Source organism: Lytechinus variegatus, chromosome 12 (assembly GCF_018143015.1).
Source record: "Lytechinus variegatus isolate NC3 chromosome 12, Lvar_3.0, whole genome shotgun sequence".
NCBI lineage: Eukaryota > Metazoa > Echinodermata > Echinoidea > Temnopleuroida > Toxopneustidae > Lytechinus > Lytechinus variegatus.
Genome location: NC_054751.1, coordinates 33,939,208 through 33,965,959, shown reverse-complemented (window position 1 = coordinate 33,965,959; position 26,752 = coordinate 33,939,208). Strand labels below are relative to the sequence as shown.

The 26,752-nt window shown below is 36.3% G+C and overlaps 1 protein-coding gene across 1 annotated transcript in view; it reads left to right on the top strand.

Annotated features, from left to right (window-relative positions):
* Window positions 1-15,882: 15,882 nt before the first annotated feature.
* Window positions 15,883-26,752, top strand: part of LOC121424744 (ikaros family zinc finger protein-like) — a 35,586-nt gene continuing 24,716 nt past the window's right edge. Inside the window, exon 1 of the mRNA XM_041620504.1 lies at window positions 15,883-15,962. The gene's annotated coding sequence lies outside the window, so the exon portion shown is untranslated. The remainder of the gene's footprint in view (window positions 15,963-26,752) is intronic.

The window sequence follows — 26,752 nt, the reverse complement described above, 5'->3', positions numbered from 1 at the left end:
AATATAATGCGAAGACGCTTGCAGTATTCCTTGATGAAAAAGATGCTGCTCTGACTTTTGCTATTAAAGGAGAATGAAACCTTTGGAACAAGATAGCTTGTGCGAAAAACAGAAAAAATTCAAAGAAACAGATCAACGAAAGTTTGAGAAAAATTGAACGAAAATTAGAAAGTCATGAGCATTTGAAGTTTAGATCGATATTGTAAATATAGATCCTCCCATTGGCAATGCGACAAAGATGTGTGATATCACATGTGAACAACTTTCCCATTGCTTTTGTGTATATTTCACTAAAAATGCCTCTTTTATCACATCTATTTTGTAGATCATTAATTTTTTCTGTAGGAGGGCTTGTAATACAGATTTTCGAGGAATATATTATCGATAAAGAGTTTGTATCACCATTATTAGAAAGAGGAAAATGAGTCATTTTGGGGGTATTTTATAGTCCATCAAAGGGAAAGTTGTTCGCATGTGACATCACACATATCTGTCGCATTGCCAATCGGAGGATCTCCATAGCATTAGTGATCGCAATATTCAAATGCTCATAACTTTCTCATTATTTCTCTGATTTTTCTCAAACTTTCTTCTTATTCTTTGATTTTTCTCTTTCCACAAAAGCCTACTTGATCCAGGGTTTCATTCCCCTTTAAAGTTCAAGGCCAATACATTCCTGTTCTGCTCATCATAATTTTTTTATGACATTGCATGTACATTGATATTTCAAATGGTAAATATTTGGAACATTTTCTAAATCCATTTGGAAATAAGTACTTGAATGTGATCAGTTGACCTTCATGTAATTCAAAGGAATATAAAATGAAGAGATCCATATAAAATGAATACATCCAGAGTCTAATTTGCACACATTTTGAACTTTACACCTGTGATAATGTGATGTGCACATAATGAAAAGATCACTCAGAACTGATGTGATCCCGGGATCATGAGTTTATTTCAAGCTTTATTCTGAAGTCCAAAGTTCTCTTTGAAAATCCTGTGCACATTGAGAATTTTCTGATTGTGTTAACTTTTGGATCTGGTAATGAATGTCACTCTTGTGACGAGCACAGAATGTTATTCAAAGGAAGATTTGGTTGTAAAGTAGCAATCAATGTTTGTTATTCAACTAGATAAACAGGAAACCCTGGCACCCATAATGTATTCCCTTTATGTGATTTCCTTTATTAACTGCAAACAATGTGATTAACTTTAATGTGGAGAGACCTTTTTTTCAGGCTTCAAAGGTCTTTCAGCGGTCTTGTTCTCTGTGGAATGGGGGTGGTTTTCATGTGATCAACTTTCATGCCGAGAGACCTTTTTTCAGGCATTTTGAAATTTGTACTGCATTTATACTTGAGAACAGAATGTGAGTTGATACCATGTAAACATGTGATCAGTTTGCTGTGATATGGCTGAAAATCTAATTTATACTATAGAGCATAAAACATTCACCTATTTTCTGTGGACCATGCCAGGACAATAACAGTATATTTTAGTTATCTATTTATGAAATCTATGAAAACTTGATTGAAATTGAAAAACTATTGTTATGGTTTTTTTCCAGATCTGTAGCACCATCTAAGACCTGGTAATATTTCTTTCTTTTGTACTTTCTAACTAAAATGTTAGTATATTACATAAATGGACATATGATTCACATTGAAAGAAGAACAGAGAAAAGGAAGTTGATTTGCTTGTTTGAATTAAATTAATTGATAGATTAGTTGGATTTTGGACTTTATATCTGCTCTCACTTCTACATGTATATTGTGCTTTCTTTCCCCAGTAATATTTATTCTTAATTATTTTTATACCCCCCCAAAAAAATAATAAAAATGAAATAAAATAAAATGCCCATAACACAATACTTGAAAGTTGCAAATGTAGTGAAAAATGTATAGGAACTTTCCCCCTCATGAAGTTTTGCACATCTATGAATTGCATAGTTGATTTTTCAAAAATTATTTCAGTTGAGCATTTTATTATATTAATTTATGCATAAAATAAGATTTGTTGTTGTAAATCACTCATTGCAGCAGATCATTCCTTGCCATTTGCCCGTTGCAGCATAACAAATGTCAATTTCTAATTTTTTTGGATTAAATTAAAATTCTTGCCTCTTCTGCCAATGGTATATTTGTACTTAACCTTTCTTTACTTTCAAAAAGTTCACTTTTTAAGCAAGCTTTAGTACATGATTTTCTTCTACTAAATGAATTTCAATTGTAAGGTTACTGAATGAATGTAAACAATGTTTTTATGATAACAAGTGGAGTAGTCCATGCAACAAATGTTGATTTTCACCTGGCATTTTTTTTATATGAGCAAACAATAACCAGTGAAAATCATTGTTTGTTTGACTAGTTGTTCTTTTGAGGTAAATAATGAATTATAAATAGTTTTAATTGAATTTTGCACGGATTGGCTGTAAGGCAGAACAGAAGTCATGTTCCAAAGATGTGTTAAGATGTAATTTTGAATCCATTTAGAAGATGCCTTTCAAGTTTGGAAATTCAATTTGTTATTGCTCTGACCAATATGGTTACATATTGGAAAGTGATAGCAGTTCCCTTGAAGTTTATTAAGCATGTCTTTCAACATTCTGACATAATTAGAACACATTGACCCATTCAAAAGTACAAACTGCATTTCTATTCATGTATTAACACACTCATGCTTTCTCTCTCTCTCTCCCTCTCTTCTCATTCTCTCTGATTAGATTAGAAGAACTAAAATGATTATAACACATTTGTTTGATTTCTGTATTTCCTGCTCTTGATGGGACATTCATGTTGAGCATACCGGTGTAGTTTGGCTGATAAAAGATTGAATTTGGCACTGAAAATTCTTGCCCCGTTTGTGCTGACAAACCAGCCATGTGATAAACTTCAGCATGAGTATAGTGTAGAACAAAATAATCCATTTGCACTTATGCTACTCATGCATCATTTTTTAAAAGCCTAATTGCATCACCCATCACTTTTTTAACATGCGCATGGTTTGATGACATCAAAAGAAGCGTTCACATCAATGTTGCACAGCTGTGTCCCAGATTGAATTTTCTCTCGTCAATTATTGAGTGTGCATTCTGGGTCATCATTTTCATCACTTCCTATTTGTTAATTGAGATAACAATAGGTGGTTTCAAACCGCCTCGATCACAAGAATCCCCGTTAAATTACCAGAACTTTCTTTGGCTAAAAAATACCCATTAATTATTCCTGCATTCACACCGCCCCGAAACATACCCTTCGGGATAAGTTCTCGAAATTACGAGCATGTGCAGTATGGTCTAATATAAGCAGGCAAGGCGCGAGATTCAAATTCACTAGCCCAGCAGCCACCCACGCCGCCGCGCCCAATGACACGCTGGGCTAAAAGTTCCCGTAATTTTCTTTCATATTGCCAAAATACCTGCGACCTTGGAAAAATCCCCACGAAAATTCTTGTAATTTCGCCAAATACCTACTATTTAGCGGGTATTTTCTTTCGGGGAAATTATGCGTAGTTTGCTTTCACATTACCAAAATACCTGGTATTTTCTGATCGGGGTAAATTTCCCGATCAGAGAATACCTGGAACTGACGAACTTCGAGGCGGTCTGAAACCACCTAATGCTTAGGACATTTCAGAGAATGAGAAGTTTAGGACATTTCAGAGCATTAATGTAAATTATAAATTTCATGTGGTAAAGAGGTTCACTTATCGGTGCCAGCTTATGAACTTTTATCTTTCATCTAAGAGAGAGCCTCTGAGCACATATCTCTTAACTAAATTGTTTTAAACTCAAGACCAGATTATTAAATTTCAAGAAGTTTTTGTGAGATTAAAGAATGAGTAGAAGAAATAATCAGTTGTCTCACGATGGATCAAACGTTGTTTGAGAGCGACGTTTCATCCGCAAGCTGATTGCAGGCAATGAACAGAGACGCTGCTGTGCACGGATCTCAATGCCGTTGTCCCTGTTAATATTGCTCGCGTGCAAACAGATCCGAATCGCTTCTTTAATACGCAGCGTATACCAATGCTTATCTCTAGCAATGCAGCTGACCTAATCCCAGTAAGGTGGATGATAGGGCTCCCAAGCATTTTCTGCAATAGCAGAGCTATCGGTGCACCTAAGCCGAACATCACCGCGATGTTCCTTCATGCATTCTCCAAAGGTCTACCAGTCTCGCCGATGTAGACTTTGTCGCAGGTGGAGCAAGGGATCTTATAAACAACCCTATCGCGTTTGTCAGGGATCAGGCGTTGATATCACCATTCTTGTGGAAGCCACAAAGAATGGTGGTAAGCTTGCGGGAGAAGCGATTGGCTGGGTACTTCGTGATAGGGGCCGGATTCAATTAATTCAGACAATGAGATGATGTCGTCTTAGAAGCCTGGCTTTTCAAACTTAACCATGAGTGATAATTGATATTAACTTTCAAAGTTTTTGAGCTCTGCTTTTCAAAACTTACCAGACTGAGATAAATGCTCATTACCACTGCAACTTTGAATATAATGGGCCACTGACACTTTACAATGTTGTCATGTGGGTTTTCATCAAATATAACTTGTATGACTTGTCCATGGCTTGTTATGAAAAAGTAATCTGTGATATAGTTATACGAGTACAAAAAATGTGAGTTGAAAACATTCTTGTTGTCTTGGTATCTTGTACATTTTGTCTTGTCTTTGTCTAAGTCCCCAGCAATCACTTGATCAATTTAAGGGTGAAGACTGAAAGTGGAAGTTCACCATGAGGAAAAGTTTCTTGTAAAAATGGCAGAAAATAATATCAAATATTAGTAAAAATTCATCAAGTATTAAAATTATAAGCATTTTAAATTTTTGATTTGTGACGTCATGCATGTAAACGAGCAGTCCGACAGCGGCGGCAGGGTCGTCAACATTGAAATCTTCACCAAGGTTAAGTCTTGAAACATCATCATAACTTAAATAGTATATGAACTTAGTTCATGGAACTTGGACAAAAGGGTAATCAAGTATGACTGAACATCCTGCCTGAGTTTCAGGTCACATAACCTAGGTCAAAGAACTTTTAGGGTAACAAACTTTGACCGTGTTGGGGTATTCATGAAATTGACGTCATAACGTTGAAATTTTATGGATCTAGTTTGTGAAACTAATACCGTGTTTACACATTGACTTGGCTCGCGTGTTGAATCCGCGAGCCGGGTTGAACACTGCGAAGAAGGGATCAGAGATCGCGTTGATACGTACATATAAAAAGGCGAGTTCAACACGGCTCGTAGATCTCGAACGGAAGAAGAATTATGACGTCGCAAATTAAACGCGGGAAATTCACCGCCGGAATCGAATCTTGTCCGTGCGAACAACAACAATGCTAAAAGTGAAGCGCGCAGTGACCTAGGTCAAGAGAGTTCGACACGGCTTTCTGTTTACACACGAAAAAAATTGCCGAGTCTGACTCGGCTCGCGGGTTGAAACCTCCGATTTTGGCGGATCGAAAAAGCCGTGTTCGACACGGCTCGCGGATCACACTGATCGCGTTTACACAGCATAAAATTGCCGTGTTGAGCACGGCTCGCGTGTCGAACCCCCGAGCCGTGTCACTGTGTAAACACGGTATAAGACATAAGAGCAAGTATCCCTGAACATCCTGTGTGAGTTTCAGGTCACATGACCAAGGTCAAAGGTCATTTAGGGTCAACAAACTTTTATGATGTTTGTGATATTTGTGGATTTGTCATCATAACTTTAAAAGTTTATGAATCTAGTTCATGAAACTTGGACATAAGAGTAACCATGTATCCCTGAATATCTCCGTGTGTGTTTCAGGTCACATGACCAAGATCAAAGGTCATTTAAGGTCATTGAACTTTGGCCGTTTTGTGGGTATTTGTTGAATTGGCATCTCATGTAATTTGTGAAACATAAACATAAGGGTTATCAAGTATGTTTTGCACTTGTTTATGGTCAAAGGTCATGTTGGGTCCATGGACATAGTATTTTGTTATCATATCAGTGTTTTTTTTTTGTGAATTATTATTCAATAGCTGTTTTCAAAGTCAGCGCTGTTGCTATATTGAATAACGTAATGCAGACAAGACTGAGGCGTTCTACTTTTTTTCTTTCAGGATTGGGTGTAAGGATACTTGTCTAAAAACTGAAGTGACAATATAAATCATGTTCAATTTTCTGAGACAATGTCATTTGTTTGATTTTTTAACATACACTATGTAGGAAAGCTGCTTGCATATTACATCACAAACCAAAAAGTCAAATTATTATAACTCTTTTGATTCTTAATGGATTTTCTTCAAACCTTCGCTAATATTTTGTATTATTTTCTCTTATTTTTACAACAAACTTTTTGTCAGGCTAAACTTCCCCTTAAGTTAAAGACCAAACTTTACATCTCCTACATTATTCTGTTCACTAGTTATGTACAAGTCATTTTTTAATGTTTTTTTCCAGCTTTTCTAAAAAAAATATATATATAGTATCGATTAGTCAGGTTTATTGTCAAAGCCTCTTTGCGCTATTTTCAGTCAAATGTTAATCCTACTGGCTCCACTCTTCTGCGCATTGGTTATGTACATGGTCAGTTGAGCTGTAAGTGAGTGATGGACAGTGTGAAGTGCTCTTGTCATTTGACTATTATTTTCTGTCTTAGGGATATCTGCAGGCAGGTTACAAAGAAAGTGTTCAGACTTATAAATCATAACTTTTCTGAATTCAAGGCAGGCTAAATGTGATGTTTTAATCACCAATAAAAAAAAGTGAGTGTTGCAGGCAGCAAGATACATGATCTTGGTTGATTTAATTGAAAAGTGTGATTTTATTTTTTGATGGATAGGCCTAAATATATTTTTTATATTTTTAGTGTGAACGAGGTGTTCTTGAATTTCAAAGTGATAAGTTACCTGGAGAATTAAGTTTATGTTCAGGACAGTTACGAGGATAAATTGAGAGTCCTTTCACAATTGGCAAATTAATAACTATTGACCTTAACAAAATCAGATCCATGCTTACAAGGCAGTTATTGTATTAATGGGTAGTTTCACACCAGTCCAATAACAGAAAATACCTTCAAAAATAATTTCAGATATCTTTTCCTGAATACTGCAAAACCTGCTATGAGAGGCAACATATATTCCATAAGTGATTTTTCATATTAGTGAAATGGACAATGATATGCATACATTAACTGATAGATTACAATTTTTAGCAAACTATGGAATATTAGGTGATTTTGTATAATTCACAGGGCCCATATGTTGACATATTATGCAAATAATTGGACACTTAGTTTTCATAACATTATTCAATTTGTCCATTAAGTAACTAGTTTACTTTGGAGATGTCCTTTAAAATGAAAGTTCTGAAATCTCCTAATCCAATTCAATACTCATCAAGTTCCTTTTACTTTTTAATAATGATGATGATAAAAAAATCAAATTTAAGAATTTGTTTTACAAGGTCTGTATGGTCACTGCTGTGAAGTATTCCATATCGATTAATTCTAAACCGCAGGACTGTTTGGAGCTGAATTTCTAATGTGACGGGCTGTAGGGATTTAGCATCAGGTTACTTTCTAAGAAGAATGGGGTACTGAACAGGGACAGCATCTCTCGAGTCTCATGTCCACTGGCCAAAATCTTTCAGTTTGCTCTACCCACGCCAAGGTCAGCGAACTTGCTGCTGCTGCTGCTGTGCAGTCATAATGACGATGACGAAAATCAGGTCAATCAAATTGGCAGCGTCAGTCAGCGCGGCAATGAACATAGCAGGCTCTATGTTGTAGAGATGGTTGAGTGTGAAAGAGATTAGACTCCACAGATAGGGATGCTAGAACCATGAATGTGTCCTGCTTTGCTTGCATTTCAAATTTGTAGGCTGCTATACCCTCTACTTTTGACTAATGATGGAATTACACACGGTTGATGCTCTTTAGTCAGTGCTGGCATTTGGCGACAATGATTGCTTGGGTGTCCCAAAACATTGTAACAAAGTTTCTGTATCGTCTTCTGATATCTTCAGGGTATCATCTGGCCGGTATTGGGATATTTATTGTCTAAATTTACAATTGTGATGTTTGCAGAATCAGACTTCGGAACAGGATATAGTGAGTTTTAGTCATTTTTAGATAGCAGAGCCTTAGGGTGTGTTCATTGTCGAGTTTCAAATTTAAACAGCAACATGAATCATGACTGAAAACTGATTTACATTACGCAGAACACAAACACTGATGTATCTACTGGATTATGTTTAGTTGCAAAGACTTGCTTTGTTGCTTTTGATAATTGGGAGTAACACTAATTTTTGCCATGTTTGCTATTTAAGGCCAGCATTTAAGTAAGCCATTTTCCTGTTGCATCATATTTCAGCCTTTTTCTATTGAACCTTTCTTTTTATTGATTACAACTCAGTGAAGTATTGTACTGTTCATGTTTCACTATCAGTGAACAGTCTTTCGATCACAATCTGTTGTTCAATGACAACTAGGGCCTGGGGTAAATTTACTAGTAGTAGTAGGAAAAGTGTGAGAGAGAGAGAAATTCAGTACGTTAATTGAACGGTACCGAAAAAGATTCCAAGAAGGTATAGTTGGTTAAGTCGGCCTGCAACTTTTATTCATGAGGTAGAACATTTCAAGTGATGCATTATGTTCATGTCATGTGAGTACATCACCCGCCCATGGGAAGCTCACTACTTGTGAAATAGTGCATAGTGTTACAAGATAGCAGGTATGATGTGGGCAATATTAGGCCAAGTAAAAAAAGAAAGTAGTTGATCGTCCGGGTTTTTTGAGAGCGGTGATGAGGGAGGTCCTTACTATTTGCTATCTTACTATTTTTGTAAAAAACAAGGAGGCATTTTCTCGGCACATTTTTTGACATCAGTGATTAGGGAGGTCCTTACTATTTACTTTTTTTTTTGCTATTTTTTATTCAATGGTTGTCAGACCATGTCAAGCTCGAATTATGTGATCGATGCACGCTCAATATTGTAGAAATGTATATAAATATATATGTATGTATATATATGCATAATGTATATACATACAATTGATTGGAAATCTATGGAAAATATATTATGCGATAAAAATCTATTGATGTATTTATACTGATGTATACCGGTACCGTATTGTTGTAAAACAAAATGTTCATGTCAAGTGAATGATTTAAACATTATTCAATATTATATATACACATGTATGTAAAGGTAAAAAAAATGCATGGGGGGTCATTTTTATTACCATGGAGCCGTGTTTAGTTTTCGAGAGCCAATCTCTTTCTATAGCTCTGGGCATGGTTTCGCATAGCAGTTTTCCAGCTGCTTGTATATTCATTTACATGTTGTTCAATACTGTTCAATTTTTATTCATTTTTTAATTGATATGCATGTTAAGTGATGATTGAATAAATTGTTAATTGTTCACATAATGTTTATTATTTCATGTTTGTAACTGTTAGTGTTAGATCTATTTACTAATTTTTACAATTTTCCATCAAATTGAATAGCTCAAGGAAGAATAAAGTTTATCAAATTTGAACAGAATTGGCACTTCTTGGAATCCCATTAATGATTTTGAATCTTGATAATGAATAACCCACTTGAAATTATTTTTTTAAATATTCAATGCACTGCCTGCTGACGCTAGAAAACTCGCCAGAAAATTCAATTCATTCCACAAATTCACATGTTGCGCCAGCACAGTCAATACAATAACATCATCCCAGCACACATTCACCCAACAGTCACAAGCACAGTCAATCACCGTAACACACATCGAAGTACAGGTGCTATCACTCACCAAAAACCCGCCGAAATACAAATTTACGTCATTAAAATTGATTTTTCTGCGCCATATTTCCAAAGCACGCGACGGATTAGTTTAGATTCAGGAAGCGGGGTCCCCTAAAATGCACTAAAATAGAAGATTATCCGTGATCTTTCCCGAGTTTGCAAACTTTATTTTATCGCTAATTTATGATGGTATCTTCAAAGTTCCAATAGAAAACCAAATCAGAAATTTTTTCTTTCTTGCAGTTACGGTGATATCGGACTTTGCAATTGTTTTTGAAGTTGCGAGAGAGATCCCAAAGCACATGAGAGCAAATCGCTCGCCAATTTTGTGATTTTTTTCGCTGTTCAGCAGCCATAAAAATAGTAAATATCGAGAAAATTGATGCTGCAATGAAAAAGGGAACATCAAAAAAGGAACATCACAATTTTTTTTTTTTTTAGCCAATTTTTGAAAATAGCAAATAGCAAAAATTTTCATGCGGCGGCCAAAATAGATGCGCGCGAGGACGATCAACTACTTTCTTTTTTTACTTGGCCTTAAGAGTGGAAAGGAACAGACAGGGAGATAAGGGATTGTTGCAGAAGTATGAAGATAGGTTCATGTCATTGTTATATAATTGCTAGATACAGAAGGGAGTGTACATGTTCATGATCTTATGTGGGTGTGTTGTTGGGTAAGAGGTGACATATGAATTATGTGTGAGTGTGGGTGTGGGAGATATAGAAGGGAGTGTATGTATGGTCATCTATAGGTGGTTTCAGACCGCCTCAAAGTTCGTCAGTTCCAGGTATTCTCTGGAAATTTACCCGATCAGAAAATACCAGGTATTTTGGTAATGTGAAAGCACACTATGCGTTATTTCCCCGAAGAGAAAATACCCGCTAAATAGTAGGTACTTGGTGAAATTACGAGAACTTTCGCAATGTGAAAGCAATTTACGGAAACTTTTAGCCCAGCGTGTTGTTGGGTGTTGTTGGGTGCGGGCGCTGTGGTGGCTGCTGGGCTAGTGATTTTGAATCTCACGCCTTGCCTGCTTATCAGACCATACTGCGCATGCTCGTAACTTCAGGAACTTATCTCAAAGGGTATGTTTCGGGGCGGTGTGGATGCAGGAATAGTTAATGGGTATTTTTTAACCTAAAAAAGTTCTCGTAATTTAACAGGGATTCTTGTGATGGAGGCAGTTTGAAACCACCTATTGTGTAAGTGTGTGAGTGTGTTGATGGGTGAGTGAGTGGAGATGGTATGTGTGTGGGTGTGGGAGATATAGAAGGGAGTGTGTATGGGTCATCATTGTGTAAGTATGTGATGGGTGGGTGAGTGAGTGGAGAGGGTATGTTTGTGAGAGTGTGGGTGTGGGAGATATATAAGGGAGTGTGTGTATGGGTCATCATTGTGTAAGTATGTGAGTGTGTGATGGGTGGGTGAGTGGAGAGGGTATGTTTGTGAGAGTGTGGGTGTGGGAGATATATAAGGGAGTGTGTGTATGGGTCATCATTGTGTAAGTATGTGAGTGTGTGATGGGTGGGTGAGTGAGTGGAGAGGGTATGTTTGTGAGAGTGTGGGTGTGGGAGATATATAAGGGAGTGTGTGTATGGGTCATCATTGTGTAAGTATGTGAGTGTGTGATGGGTGGGTGAGTGAGTGGAGAGGGTATGTTTGTGAGAGTGTGGGTGTGGGAGATATATAAGGGAGTGTGTGTATGGGTCATCATTGTGTAAGTATGTGAGTGTGTGATGGGTGGGTGAGTGAGTGGAGAGGGTATGTTTGTGAGAGTGTGTGTGGGGGAGATATATAAGGGAGTGTGTGTATGGGTCATCATTGTGTAAGTATGTGAGTGTGTGATGGGTGGGTGAGTGAGTGGAGAGGGTATGTTTGTGAGAGTGTGGGTGTGGGAGATATATAAGGGAGTGTGTGTATGGGTCATCATTGTGTATGTGAGTGTGTTATGGGTGGGTGAGTGAGTGGAGAGGGTATGTTTGTGAGAGTGTGGGTGTGGGAGATATATAAGGGAGTGTGTGTATGGGTCATCATTGTGTAAGTATGTGAGTGTGTGATGGGTGGGTGAGTGGAGAGGGTATGTTTGTGAGAGTGTGTGGGGGGAGATATAGAAGGGGGTGTGTGTATGGTCATCATTTTGTAAGTATGGGATGAACTGAAGGTGAAAAGAGATTTGAATGTGAACAGGTGGGATGTGTCTAGTGTGGTGCGAGTGTGAATCCTGGGGTGGTATTCTGAAAACGTTCTTATCTTTGTTCTTATCTTTTATCTTATCTCACTGAGATAAGAAGACGCTAAAATCATTGCAAATCGGTATTCTGAAAATCTTCTTAACGCGTTCTTATCTCTGTAAGGACTGCCCCCTTCTTATCTCCAACACGCCCATTTTTTAAGATTTTACCAATCAAAATGCGCTTTATATTGGCAGTTTAACCAATAAGAGCGTTCCTTATGTGAAGAGAATATCATGGGCGCTGCGCGTTCACTCTTTCTGGCGCATTGCGCGAAATAGGCATTTTATACGCAATGACTGATTTTATTATTATTTCGAGACGTCCATGTGCACAAAAAAAGAAAGAAAAGAAAACTAGAATTTAATTCGTCATGCGGACGAATTAGGTGGTCTGTCTTCATTATTGCCATCATGATCACTATTACCATGTTCATGAAGATCAATATGATCTTCATGATGACAATGGAATGGTCATCATGGATGGAATACTTGTGAAAGACGGGAGATGATAAAGCACTGTGAAAAGGGTCTCTTTGATGTATGACAATACATGTGATATGAAAAAGTAATTATAATCTCTTTTATCTTGCTAAATTTTAACTTTTGTACCTTTAAATTATCATAAAGGATCATGTACGAGGTGGTAAAAAGAAAAAAAAATGGAAAAAAAAATCATCTTGTTTACCCCAGGACTCGAACCTCCGCCCTCGAGAAAGCAAGTCAAATGCGTTATCCATTGAGCCACGATATTCCCCATAGAGATTACACGTAAGCAATTTTGAGAATTACAATTCCAATTTTGCAAGTGAAAAACGGGCATGATCCCGGCATCTGATAAAAAAATAGAGGGAACACTTGCGAAAGCTTAGGATCTCAGCTACATCATACTAAAAGCTCAGGGAAAAGTGACACTAAAAAATGGAGATATGGCTCACGAAATAGAGGAATGTCGAATCCAGTTTTGAGAAAAAGTCATGTCCCATAGAGATTACACGCAAAATGAGGAAAAATGACATGCCTCTTTTCATCGCTGTTTTACGCCATGATGCGTTTCTCAAAATGAAAATTTACTTTAGTTAAGAGAAAGAGTACATTCTAATCTACATTATATCGAAATTTGGGCGAAAAACGATCTATATTCGAGAAGTTACAACCAAATTTGCATAAATTTGATGACGTCATTTTTGAAAAAATGAAATTTTTAGTTTAGGCGCCATTTTGATTTAATATTATTAAAAAACATAGAGGGTTGGGACTCAGTTAAGTAATTTCTTTTTTCAGATATAAAAGTATAATTTTAAGGAGATTCATTCCGTTCTTATTTGCCTCAGTTCTTGGTAAATATATACTTTTTTGCATATCCTTGTTCATATGAAATGAAGATTTGTATTTTTTTTTCATTTATCTGCAGTTAATGTAATTCATTTGAATTAAATCCTTAATAAAAACATGTTGAAAAAAAAAGTGAGTTTGTTGTTGGGTAGTGGGGGTATCTGCTTGAGATGGTGGGGGTGGGGGTGGACGATACAGAAGGGAGTGTGTGTATGATCATCACTATATAAGTATGTGAGTGTGTTGATGGGTGATATGGTGTTGGGTTGGTATGTGTTTGTGTATGAGAGTGCTTGTGTTGGGGAGGAAATGAGTGATTGCGTGGTAAGTGGACAGTTAGAGGGGAGTAAACAGAGATTGTTTCTTTTTCTGGTACTAAATGAAATGAAAAATCGAAGTTTCTTCCAAATTTCATACATTTAATGAATTCACAGTCACAAAATTTTATGTGAGTGCGAGATAACAGTTCAATGTTATTAAATGAGGTTCAAGCAGCTTGAGTAAACATTCTTTCTGAGCTGAGAGTAGTCCCATACATACATTTATTGTGTGCAGTGCAGAAAAGAGTAAATCCTTTTAATTTTAGTGGCAATACTATGTACCCCAGTCTGCAGTTGCTCTATTCAATTTGGACATTGTTCTAAAATTTGTTTCATGGCTAGAACTTGGATTTCATATTTGAATTGTATTATAATGGTCATTTTCAAGGCACTGTCTATCTAGAAATATTCTACTTTGATGTGCACAGACTGGCTGAAAATCGCTAAAAAATACAGTTGTTAGAAAAGTTTGACTTTTTAATTTGAGAGCCTGTTGTGGTTAAGTCAAGTAAAGGTTTCATTTATGAATTAAAATGGAGAAACTGGATATGAATGTGGAGATGATAGCATTTCATGTTTCAGCCCCACTAAATCAGAATGCAATTATAGAATTTCTTGTTTAGTATGGTTCAACTTTGAAATTGATTCTAGAATCATCTCAGTAGGTGATAACACCATATATTTCTCTGCTCGGAGACTACTCTTTTTTGTATCACTAATGAAACTCTTAATGGCCATGTGCATACCAATTGTTTTTTTTTTGTTTTTTTTTCATCTACAAAGCACGTCCTAATGGATTGATTTTCTATTCGTTAAAAATTAATTCAATTCCTGGCCTTGCCCTTTTCTATCTTTCCTGAAATTCCCCACTAGTCGTGGTCAAGTACGTCTCTATGTTATTAAGTGATTTTGATATCAAATGTGTGATATGCTTTACTTTCTCCTATTACATTCTTGTTATTAAGGTCAATAGAAAACAAGGTACCAGCATGTGTGTCATGTACATGTATGTGAATATTTCAAGGACCTACTGGTCGACTACTATTCCATGGTTGTTTGATGGTCGCCTATTATCTTTATCATGTTTCCTTTAAAGGGGAAGTTCACCCTGACAAAAACTTTATTGTAAAAATAGCAGAAAAAATAATAAAAAATGTTGCCGAAGGTTTGAGAAAAATTCATCAAATAATTGAAAAGTTATTAGAATTTCAATTATTTGATTTGTGACGTCATATGCGAGCAGCATTCCTACATAGCGAATGGTAAAAAATCAATAAAATGTCATTTTCTCAGAAAATTGAAAATGGTTTTCATTGTACCTTTTGTATATCAATAGACAAATCATTTCACACCCGATCATGAATAGAAAACAAAATTAAGTCATCAGGAACCATGCAAAATTTGAAATTCATGCATTTTATATTACATAACACATGGGGCAGCTGCTCGTTAATGACGTCACAAATCCAAAACTTTGAACTCTAATAACTTTCTTACTCTTTAACGGATTTTCCTCAAACCTTCACCAATATTTTTTACTATTTTTTCTGCTATTTTTGCAACAAAGTTTTCTTCAGGGTGAACTTCCCCTTTAAACCCCAGTGAGGATATACCATGTAGTGGTATTACAAATCTGTTTTTGTTTGTATCTGATTATGTGATGGTTTTTAGTGTTGTTTAGGAGATATGTTATTTTTATATATTACTGTTAATAGTGAATTCAGACTGACTTGATCACTGTAATGCTGTAAAATACTTGATAATTATTTTCCACTTTCATATTGACTTAAATGCTAAGAGACCCTTTCAGGGTAAGTTCTTGAAGTTATAAGCATGCACAGTATGGTCTGATTAGCAGAAAAGGCATCAGCAACCACAACGCCCTCATCCAACTACTCGCTGTGTTGAGAAAGTTCTCCTAATTTTGACAGATACCTACTATTCAGCAGGTATTTTCTCTTAAGAATGTTACAAGTTTTTGCTTTGACATTGGCAATAATTGTTTCCTGATCGGGTTTGATTGGAGGCAAATTCAATATCAGGGAATATCTGGAACTTCTAAATGGTCTATCTATTGCTCCTCTAGAACTATGGACCTATCAGAGAATCATGTAGGCCTATATTCATTTTCAGGGCTAGGAGGACATTATTATTATATCTCATGTTCTATGGCAGTAATCAGTTTCAAGTACTATTTTATCATCATTTCTACTCTGTTTGTATCTTATGCAGATGTCCACCAAATTTAATGTGCCAAAGCTGTTCTCCTATTATGCTGATGAATTTGAAGGTAAATATATTTTGCTTTGTTTCGTCTTACTCTTAGGAATTAACATCCATCACACCTGCCTGACCTTCAAATTTAAATGCAAATGGTATCCACCTTATATCGGTCGAATCGAGTGGCTTTAATCTGTTTCTATGATGTAAAACAATGTCATTTCCGAGGAAGATGGAAGGCACTCTTTTACATACAAGATTCATATCTGAGACTGACGCTGTGATATAGAAACTTATTTCATTGTAGGAAACAAGGAAGTTGATAATAAGAACCTCTGATGTAAACGCCATGTCTATGTCATGAAAATGTCACTTCCTAATATCGTGAAAGTTACCAGTAATGTCCATGAATGACTTGATTATACATATATAAGGTAGCAGTGCATATTCTCTCTTTACTTTCTCATGTAATTAAATCATGCATGAACGGCCATTTGATGGCTGGACACTAGAAACTGACAAATACAGTATGACAAGTTCATAGGTGCAAAAATAATTTGTTGTTGAAATAACATGGAAAGAATTACAAATTCTGCTTTTCTTTAGTTTAAAGAATTTGTTGTTAGTTAAAAAAATTAACAATAACCAAACAAATCACAAGTTTGCCATGAAGAGAAAAAAAAATAGGTTAATAGTTATAATAACTGTGAGACAGTATCAGGCTGAATAGAGTGAGCTCCAATGTTCTGACTCCAGCATAGGCAGGCATATAGACAGTCACTCCCCCCCCCCCAAAAAAAAAAGTCCCCAAAATGGAGAAAAAGAAAAAGGGGAGAGAAGGGAAGGAGGGTGTAGCTTTCTTTTTTTTCCTTCTTATTTTTTTGTCAAATGAATAAAAACCTAAATAAGACATTCTCTCACTCTCTCTTACAGAATTTTGCTCCTGCGCTCCGTGTGGGATAAATATCGAATTTGCTTTTCCCTTTTGTTTCCCACACCTTTTTTCTACTCCTTTTTCCTCTCCCAGCTATGGGACTCGTGTATTTCTTGCCAGAATTTATAAAGTATACATTGGTTTAAAAAAGTGCATTGACACAACATTTCAGCTCTTCTAGTCAGGGCGGGTAAACACTGCCACCACTCCGAGTCTGCATACGCTATTTCTGCTTTTAAGCAACAATTTTTTGGCAAGTATCTGCTGAAGGGGCAGACTTTAAATTCGCGCCGTGTTATATGAAGAAGTATATACGATGAGACTTTATCCTACATGGCTGCACATCCATCTCCGGGTCTTGTTTTGCACCATTTATTTGAAACTGAATTTTTCTGAAGTTTCTTAATCACACAAAAGGAAGCGCTTATTTTTTAATATGAGCAAAATTACACAATTTTTTTCTTGAGCATCCGTATACATGTATATTCCATGCGCAGCAGTTTTCCAGCAGCATTATTGCCTATGATTTTTGAAGGATGGTATTATTTGTATTGTTTAAAGGGCATTTTGTTCAAGGAGTCCAAAACCGTGTTGCACAAATGGTACCTAAAGGTCAACTTTGCCATCCTTAGGTAACTTCCACAGATCCTTGATTTTTATTGGCTACTGAGCATTGTTGCCATGGTAGTTACCATTGGATACTACTTTAGCCACCATAATAGCAACTTTGATGCCCTCTACCAGTTGTGCTTGCCTGCTCTCGGGCAATATGTGAGTGTACTAAAATGAAACACTGCGGGAGATCTAAGTAAAGTATAAAACATGGAAGTGATGATCTCTTATTTTACAGCTTAATCTAGTTAATTAGTTTTGACTCCATACACCACTATGGCCTTGACCTGAAGCCTGTATAGTATGGCCAACTTATGTTGCTTGTCCATAGTCCAGTGTATCTACCTGACTTCCCTTGTCCATTTATCAGTGTCATGATTGAATGATTATGTTATACCCCATTCTCATCAATTTCCTTTTGGCCGGCCTTCAGCTATTATTTTGATGTGATAGCAATTCGGCCAGGCAATGAGTTGGTTCAGGGGGGTCCAACCATTGGAAGGTAAAATGCCACTTCGTCTGCTGCCAACTCATCCACTCATCAAATGGTCTACTTTCATTCTGTCCATCAACATTTTGTCTAACAACCATTTGGTCCAATCACTATTTCGTCTAATGACCATTTCGTCTCATAACCAGTTGGTCTAATATCCATTTCATTTTCATTCATTTTGCACAATGTAACACTTAGTCCAATTAGACCAAACAATATATGGACTAAATGGCTATTGAACCAACTAGTTATTAGACAGAATGGCATTAGACTAAATAAAAGTAGACCCTGTGGTGAGTTGAAGAACTGATGGTAGACCAAAATGACAGTAGACGAATTAATAAACTATAGTGACATTGGTTAGCCTAATTTCATTCTGAATCCTGGTATTTTTATATCAACATTAGGGTAGATTTTATTCTTTCGTTGTCTATTTATTAATCATTGATTATGTATTGGTTTGATATAAATTTATTATCCATATGTATTTTATTTACTATATTTGTAAGGGGTTGCTTGAATCTTGATTTTGATAAGAAAATGGTTTGATGAGATATTGTTGTTGTCAGTTGTGTGGGTATTTAAACAGAGTCATAAGGTGGTTTCAGACTGCCTTGAAGTTTGTCAGTTCTAGGTATTTTCTGATCGGGAAATTTACCACGATCAGAAAATACCAGGTAATATTGGCAATAGGTGGTTTCAAACTGCCTCGATCATGAGAATCCCTGTTAGATTACGAGAACATTTTTAGGCTAAAAAATCCCCATAAATTATTCCTGCATTTGCACCGCCCCGAAACATACCCTTCGGGATAAATTCCTGAAGTTAGGAGCATGCGCAGTATGGTCTGATAAGCAGGCAAGGCGCGGGATTCAAAACCACTAGCTCAGCAGCCACCCACGCCCAACTACACACTGGGCTAAAAGTTCCTGTAAATTGCTTTCACATTGCCAAAATACCTGCGACCTTGGAAAAATCCCCGCGAAAGTTCTCGTAATTTTGCAGAGTACCTACTATTTAGTGGGTATTTTCTTTCGGGGATATTACGCGTAATTTGCTTTCACATTGCCAATATTACCTGGTATTTTCTGATCGGGTAAATTTCCCGATCAGAAAGTGCCTGGAACTGATAAACTTTGAGGCGATCTGAAACCACCTCATGGGCAGTGTGAATGCAGGAATAATTAATGGGTATTTTTTAGCCTGAAAAAGTTCTCATAATTTAACGGGGATTCTTGTGATCGAGGCAGTTTGAAACCACCTATACTTCACTATGACTAGAGGCACTTTACTTAAAGGAGTTTACATGAATACCTTTTCTTCCAGGCTTACTCCATGAGTGCCCTTGTACGGTAATCATGCCGTCTTTATTTGAAGTTGATTCATCCTATGGATTTGTTACACATGATCAACACCAAATAAGCTGAAATAAATCAAGGAAAATACAATTAAAAATTTTTGTTCATACACTTGCTGTTATGTTCATCATCACATTCTATTTTCTTCTTTGACTGTCATGAAATCGTTTCAAAGACATTAATATACATTTCATGGATTTTTTAAATAATCATAAAGATAATAAGAAACGGTTCTTGCTGCACCTAACACATAATATCAATGCACTTCCCAAAGATTTGGATATTGTTACCCTTGCTTTAGCCTGGTTGCCCTACGGCTACAGTACCCAATCATTTTAAGGAATTAATTCCTGGCAAGGTACCCATTTACCTCACTTGGGTTTAGTACAGATTTGTGTATGAGGCTGTTCTCACTACGTTCCTAGAAGTAGTTTAGTGGAAACTAGTTTAACGCGTAGTGAGAACGGTCAAAGCGGTCTTGGAAGCGATCTTCCAAACCAGTTTGGAAAACCACCTCGCGATGTAGTTTTCAAGATCGCTTTGCCTCATTAAACTGGCTTTAGCGTAAGTGAGTACACAACCGTTCTTCGGGAAGCGATCTTCGCACACTTTGAGCCCGCTTCTCCACACAACAGGCGTAGAATGCCTATGCTGTGGTTTCGAATTTTGCGCAAAATGTGTCACCCCACTGAGAGCGTTTCCATAGCAACAAGAGCGCTTTACGTGAACCTTTCGATCACACTTTCGTGTGATCAAGTGGGAACGCTAGCAAAGCGATCTTCCAAAGTGGTTTCCTGAATCGGTTTCCAGTAAACTAGTTTTAGAAAGCGTAATGAGAACGGCCTCTATGTCTTGAATGGGTATTTTTCTACAGTATACTGGGCAAATGTTCCTATTGGAAATTGTAATGAAATGAAGGTAATGCAAATTTATGTTAAGTGCCTGGGTATGAATGATTCTAATCCCTCATGTACACTTCACAAAGATTGATGCACATTCATTGAAATTCATTTTGAAAATTACCCATCCATTGTTTTCAAGATATATTCATTCTGTTGTCATTGCCATGTGAGAGATAAGTCCTTTTGCATAAATAATGGATATTTTTTATTCATGAGTTCATGTTATCCTTTCAGCCTCCAGCTATGTTCGTTATCAAAGCTGAAAAAAATGAGATAAACAAAAAGGACACCTTATATGTAATGAGGCTTATCTATTTGATTGTGTTTGCCCAGTGATATGACAATGATGGAAATTGCCTTCATGTGGCAGATGCTATCATGAATAGAGCTTTCATGTAAAGAAGCAAATAACCCTTTGTTTTTATAGATCGCATAATAAGCATGGAATTCCCATTTGTATTACATTTAAAAGCTACCCTGAAGTGTTCAGTCAAAGTAATATCTTTAAGGCCGTGTTTATGCTTCTACTTTTCAGGCCAGAATCAGCGTTTCCAAACGTGGTTAGTCGAAAACACGGTTGCGTCCATGCTATGCAAATACAGTCATATTGCTCCATGTTATCTCTACGTAATAACAACAATCGGGAAAAAAAACTTTCGAAAAAAGGCGCGCCCAATTTGACCTCGCTTTACGATGCGAAGCCAGCTGGAGATCATGATTTGCTCTGAAAAGTGAAGCATAAACAGCACTCCCAGAACTACGTTTACGATCGGCGTTTTGAATCAACGTTTGAAATCGCTGATTCTGTCCTCGCAATGGAAGCATTAACACACCCTTAGAGTGGCACGTAATAAATTATGCAATGGATTGAGCTGAACATGATACAGAGAAGTAAAAGAGGGAGTGATATAGAGGAGAGAAGGGATAAACTTATGTTCAGATACAGCATAACATAGTGAACCAGGGTGCTGCTGTGTTATAAAGTTGGTCACAGAATGAGTGACTCATTTTACGTTAACATGATGAATTGCCAAAATATGAACCAATTTTTTTCATATATAACTTTCCATCAGCACTTTATATAAGATGATAATTATCTGTCCGTACATTTAACTTCACTCAGAGAATAGGTGGTTTGAAACCGCCTCAATCATAAGAATCCCCGTTAGAGAGAAATGCCAATAGCTGCAGTTTCTGATTTCATGAGAAAGTCTGTAAAACCAGGCTTAATTGTCAGTATATCATCGAGGATCTAGATCTGGTAAAGTTACATAAACTGAACTTTGTGAAATCTTGAAATCTACGCTGATAAATGTTTACACTGAAGATCACCAACACAGATAGGCACACGTGGGACAGTGTATTATTATTGCTGGAATAAAGACCCGACGGAATCCGCGCTTATTTTGCTTATTTCTCAGCAATTACACAATTTCTTTCAGAATCCTTTGGCACATATTTTTTATTCATACAAACAGACACTTTGGTGGTCATTATGTTAGATTCTGTAGAAAGTCATTTTAAGATCGTTATCAATACTGGAATTTATCTTTTAATTAGGAACTTTTTTAGGCTAAAAAATACCCATTCATTATTCCTGCATTCACACCGCCCCGAAACATACCCTTCGGGATAAGTTCCTGAAGTTACGAGCATGCACAGTATGGTCTGTATAAACAGGCAAGGCGCGAGATTCAAAATCACTAGCCCAGCAGCCACCCAAGGCATCCTTGCCCAACGACACGCTGGGCTAAAAGTTCCCGTAAATTGCTTTCACATTGCCCAAATACCTGCGACCTTGGAAAAATCCCGCAAAAGTTCTTGTAATTTCGCCAAGTACCTACTATGTAGCAGTTATTTTCTTTCGGGGAAATTACGCGTAGTTTGCTTTCACATTACCAAAATACCTAGTATTTTCTGATCGGGGTAAATTTCCCGATCAGAGAATACCTGGAACTGACGAACTTCGAGGCCGTCTGAGACCGTCTAGTGTGACTCTTAGCTTTGAATCAAGTCAATCAGACGTGTAAACTTGGCTACTCATTTTCCTCTTCATGCTGAACTTAACAAGCAGCTTTATAAAACACCACCCTTAAATACACAAATCAATCATTTATGCATCTCTGCTATGCAAGCTGACTGGTAAAACGTGTCTTGAAAATAGGTCAAACCATTGTAAAGCTACAGCAACCATAACAAAATGAATATTGGAAAACTCCATGCTTCCATAATATTTATTTGATAGGATGAGAAAAGTGTCTTAATGGACTGTATCCCACACTATGAAATTTTTTAATGTTTTGTTCAAGCGTTTCCCCCGATAAGCTTAAAAAATCATGATCCTGCCCAATATGAAGATAAAGGGAGAATCAGTTACCAAAAAAAATAGAGGAATGACAAAACAAAAAAGAAAGGGAGGAAGTGGTAATAGAGAGGGTGAAAAATTGTGTGTAAGTGATTAAAATCATATATTGGCCATGCCAGAAAATTCTGCATAAATATATATCCTAAACCTTTTATAAAACAAATTTGTTTGTTTCATCCAGTTGGTTTGAATGTCTGGAATTCAAATTATTAATGATGTCTTATTTTCTTTCAAGTTATGATCTTTATCTGTAGGCATTCCTTTTAACATTCTTTTTACTAGTACTTTTGCTTGTTAAACTTGAGATTGGAATATAAACACATTTGTATTTTTTTCTAAAGATTCTTTAATAGGAATTAATAATTCTCTCTTCTAGATATTTTACCTTTTCAATCTTCTCTCCTTGTCACAATCAGTTAAGAAATGAAAATGAGTTTAATAGATGATATCTTCCCAAATAGTGACACTCCTCTCCAATTCCAATGTCCTCGATTATGATCACTCTTTTGATTTGAATTGAGCATTAATGACTATCTAGTCACTTCTATCCCTCATTTTATACATAATCATAGATTATTATCAGAGTGAGATGTGTCGACTCCTCTTACGTTCACCGCATTATCCTTGGGAGTGGGACACAAGATGAGAGGTAGAAAGCATTAATGACCGTTAATTTATGTTGTATTAATGCTCTTCTGTCACTCATTTTGATAAAGTGCAAGATATGATAATGAGACTGGAAAATGTTGATGAAAATGATTTTACCGATTGCTTACTATGGAAGAGGTTGGACCCCATTGCATGTATGAAATGGGTTGAACAATTACCTCTGGTACCTAGTACCTAATATCTGCATTGCCTCGATTGACATCCTCAAACCTTGGACATTGGGTCAGACTCAGATACATTAAAACGTGGCAATTGCTTCAGGCACAAAAGAACATCTTCAGCATTTGCTTTATTTCATATTCATATTAAACCATTTGCTAGTGCTTAAACCCTTTTCTTGCCTTCAGAAAGCAATTGCTAGCAGTTTGAACAATAGCGACATCACGCTGTTGTGAACACAACTCACAGAAAAGGCAGGGCTCGGAACGCAGTGGCAGTGCAATTTTTTTGTGTGGTTTGAATAAAAATGAATAAAACGGCTGTTTTCGACTCGCCGTAAGGCCACTGTAGGGGAAATGTGACTGCTACATTGTATGGGACGACACCAATGGAGCCAAACGCAGTGCAGTATATGTGTAGTATGTGCATGTGCTATGTGACTGGCTGATGATTGACATTTTCATGTCAATTTTGTAGCTGATTATGGTAAGGAATGGCAGCAAGTGCTGCACGCGTCAATACTGTCCTACAGCGCCCTCTTTAATTCCGCGAATGGTAACCTGTAAGTCTTTCAAACACTTTGCAACTATGTGACTGGCTGCTTTTCCTGGCTTTATTTATTTCTTAACTGTATAACCTTCTTTTTATATATATATGTATGTATATATATATATATATATATATATATGCATACATCCTACATAAGGGTGAAGTCTATGAATGGGTTTATTCTGTTATAATACACATTTCAACGTTAAAGCTTGTGTATAGTTTTGGTAAATCCACCAAAATGCACCTATCACTATTCCAATTCATTGCTAGCTAATATGAATGGATATGCCCTATAACAGTTATGATGTGGAGGATATGAAATGAAAATGTGTTTTACAGGATAAATTTAGCGATTTTACATGGAAATTTAACTTGATTGGGTCACCCGATCAAATTAAAATATCTGTGTGTTTTTGTCTTTCAATTAAATCCTATTCCAAATCATGGAATGGGCTGAAACTTTCAAGATATGTTCTTTGTCTGTAACTTTTGGATATCTAATCACTAAATTTATAAGATAAGTGCTTGAATGCCCATTTTTTAATTTAAAACAAGCATCGCTGAGAGAGGGCGCTATATATCCAAGATTTGAATATTTGAAATTTTCTCAGAGAAGTGCAGTTGGAAAAATATCTAACGGTCTCTACGCTTCAGTAAGACTGTCATATTAGATGATATTCGATTATCAATCACATTATTGACCCTTTACCAAAGCTATACACAGGCTTTAAGTGGAAGGTCGAGGGCGTTAAGGCACATTTTGAACATTGTGATCACAACATCTTGTGATTCATGAATGATTCCTTAGTGAGAAGCATCAGGGTGTATTCCAATGATTTCTTGATAGTTCAGAGTGTGATGTTCATACGTTCAAAGGGTGACATTTCAATAGATAGTTTTGTTGTATATAAGTGAGAGAGGTCAGGGGAAGTGCACTGAGTTTGCCTGCGTTTATGATGTGTGACAAAAGCATTTTCAGTTGCTATTTATATACCACTTGTGTGTTTTGTAAGAAGTCAATGTAAAGGCAACAGTTCGATTCATGGTCTTTAATTTGTATTCTATGTTGTCATGTAAGGGCATGTCTAATAGCAGAATTCTTTTGGGATATTGTCTAAACTTTTGGTGTGCTCCTTGAAAGGTTTATTTCAACGACGAGATGATTTTGATATCTAGGGCCTGTAGACAAAATCAAACAAGTGTGACAGTGAACATGTTGTAATTTTGCTTAGTTCACAAAACTGTCACAAGTATATGCACAATTAGCAGTTTATAGCCAAGGGATAATAGACACTTTGCAATCACTTTTTTTACTCTTAGTTTCAGACATTTGATTTTTTTTTTAGTTTTGATAACTTAATAATTCTCTATGCAACATGATTATTAACAATATTGATGAGTTCAAATTCTTTTTTTTAAAACTTGTTGGTAGCAAAAATTAATAACATGGAGAATCTAGTGCCTCAGTGGAAGTACAGTGTTTGCAAGGTTTGTATAGATAGGTGCCGCACAAGACTTTGGACGAGTGCCCAATGTTCACCATCTGAAGAAACTGTATTTTCAATGCATATACTTATGCACACTATATCTCAATAAACAGAGTAAAATTCACAGAGCAAAATGCGGAAAATTTGATCAAAATCGGATAACAAATAACAAAGTTATTGAATTTTAAAGTTTAGCGATGTTTTGTGAAAAGAGTTATATGCACGTCATCGTGAATATTCATTAGGTGGGCTGATGACGTCATATCACCACTTTCCTTTTTCTTATGTTATTACATGAAATGATAATTGTTTCATTTTTTCATACTTGTGTGAATGATATATCTCCCTTATAATGAAATAGGTTGTAGCAATGACAGCTAATGCTCTAAATCAATTTTTTAAAGTTCTTAGAAAAAAATGAATTAACCTAATTTCATAAAAGAATAAGTGGTTATATGACTTTATCAGTTTGCTTTATTCATGAAGACATGCCTAGAACTATTTCACCAAAAGAATGCAAATCTTTAAAATGCCATAGCTACATGTATGTTATTCCTTGTCCAATTTTGATGAAATTTTCAGTGTTTTGTTTGATTTTTCTTCATCTGTTCAAAGCATGTTATTTTCAGCCTGGAGTACCCCTTTAACTGCATTTCTTTTTGTTTCATAAAACTCTGAAACACCAGTCTTTAAATTAATAGGATTTATGGTATTTTTGTCGCTATTCTACTCTTTCTCCTACTCTAGCATGTCTGCTGGAGCGTGCAATTAAATGTAGATTTTGGTTGTGAATCTTTTTTCACTGTGCTATCATGTGACGCATTCTAAACAGTTATCTATCATACCTTTAATGGGCTCAACATTAATTTTCCTCTTTGCATGTGAACAGCTGTACTTTTCTATGTCCTGTATTGATGTAGATTGAGTCTGGTTTGGCTTTTACAATGTATTAGGCCATGTTTATGCTTCCACTTTTCAGGCCAGAATCAGCGTTTCAATACGTGATAAGTCCAAAAAAACATGGTTGCGTCCATGCTTACTTTAGGGACCGTGATTTTCAGTTTTAAAAAATTGCCCTTTTCCGTTTCAGAAAATCTCAAATTCTGTTTCAGCATGCCATAGACTTTGTACATATGGAAAAGTGACAATTCCGTTTACACATTGAGTAGCAAAATCACAACACATACACACTCGCGCTGGTCAAAGTTTGTATCTGCTACTGTACCAACAACACAATAGAATCAGTTCTAATCGGATCTATGCGGGTGCATAATTTTTTTTTTTTAAACACATTTAGCATGCATACATCCTCACCTTTCACATTATGTT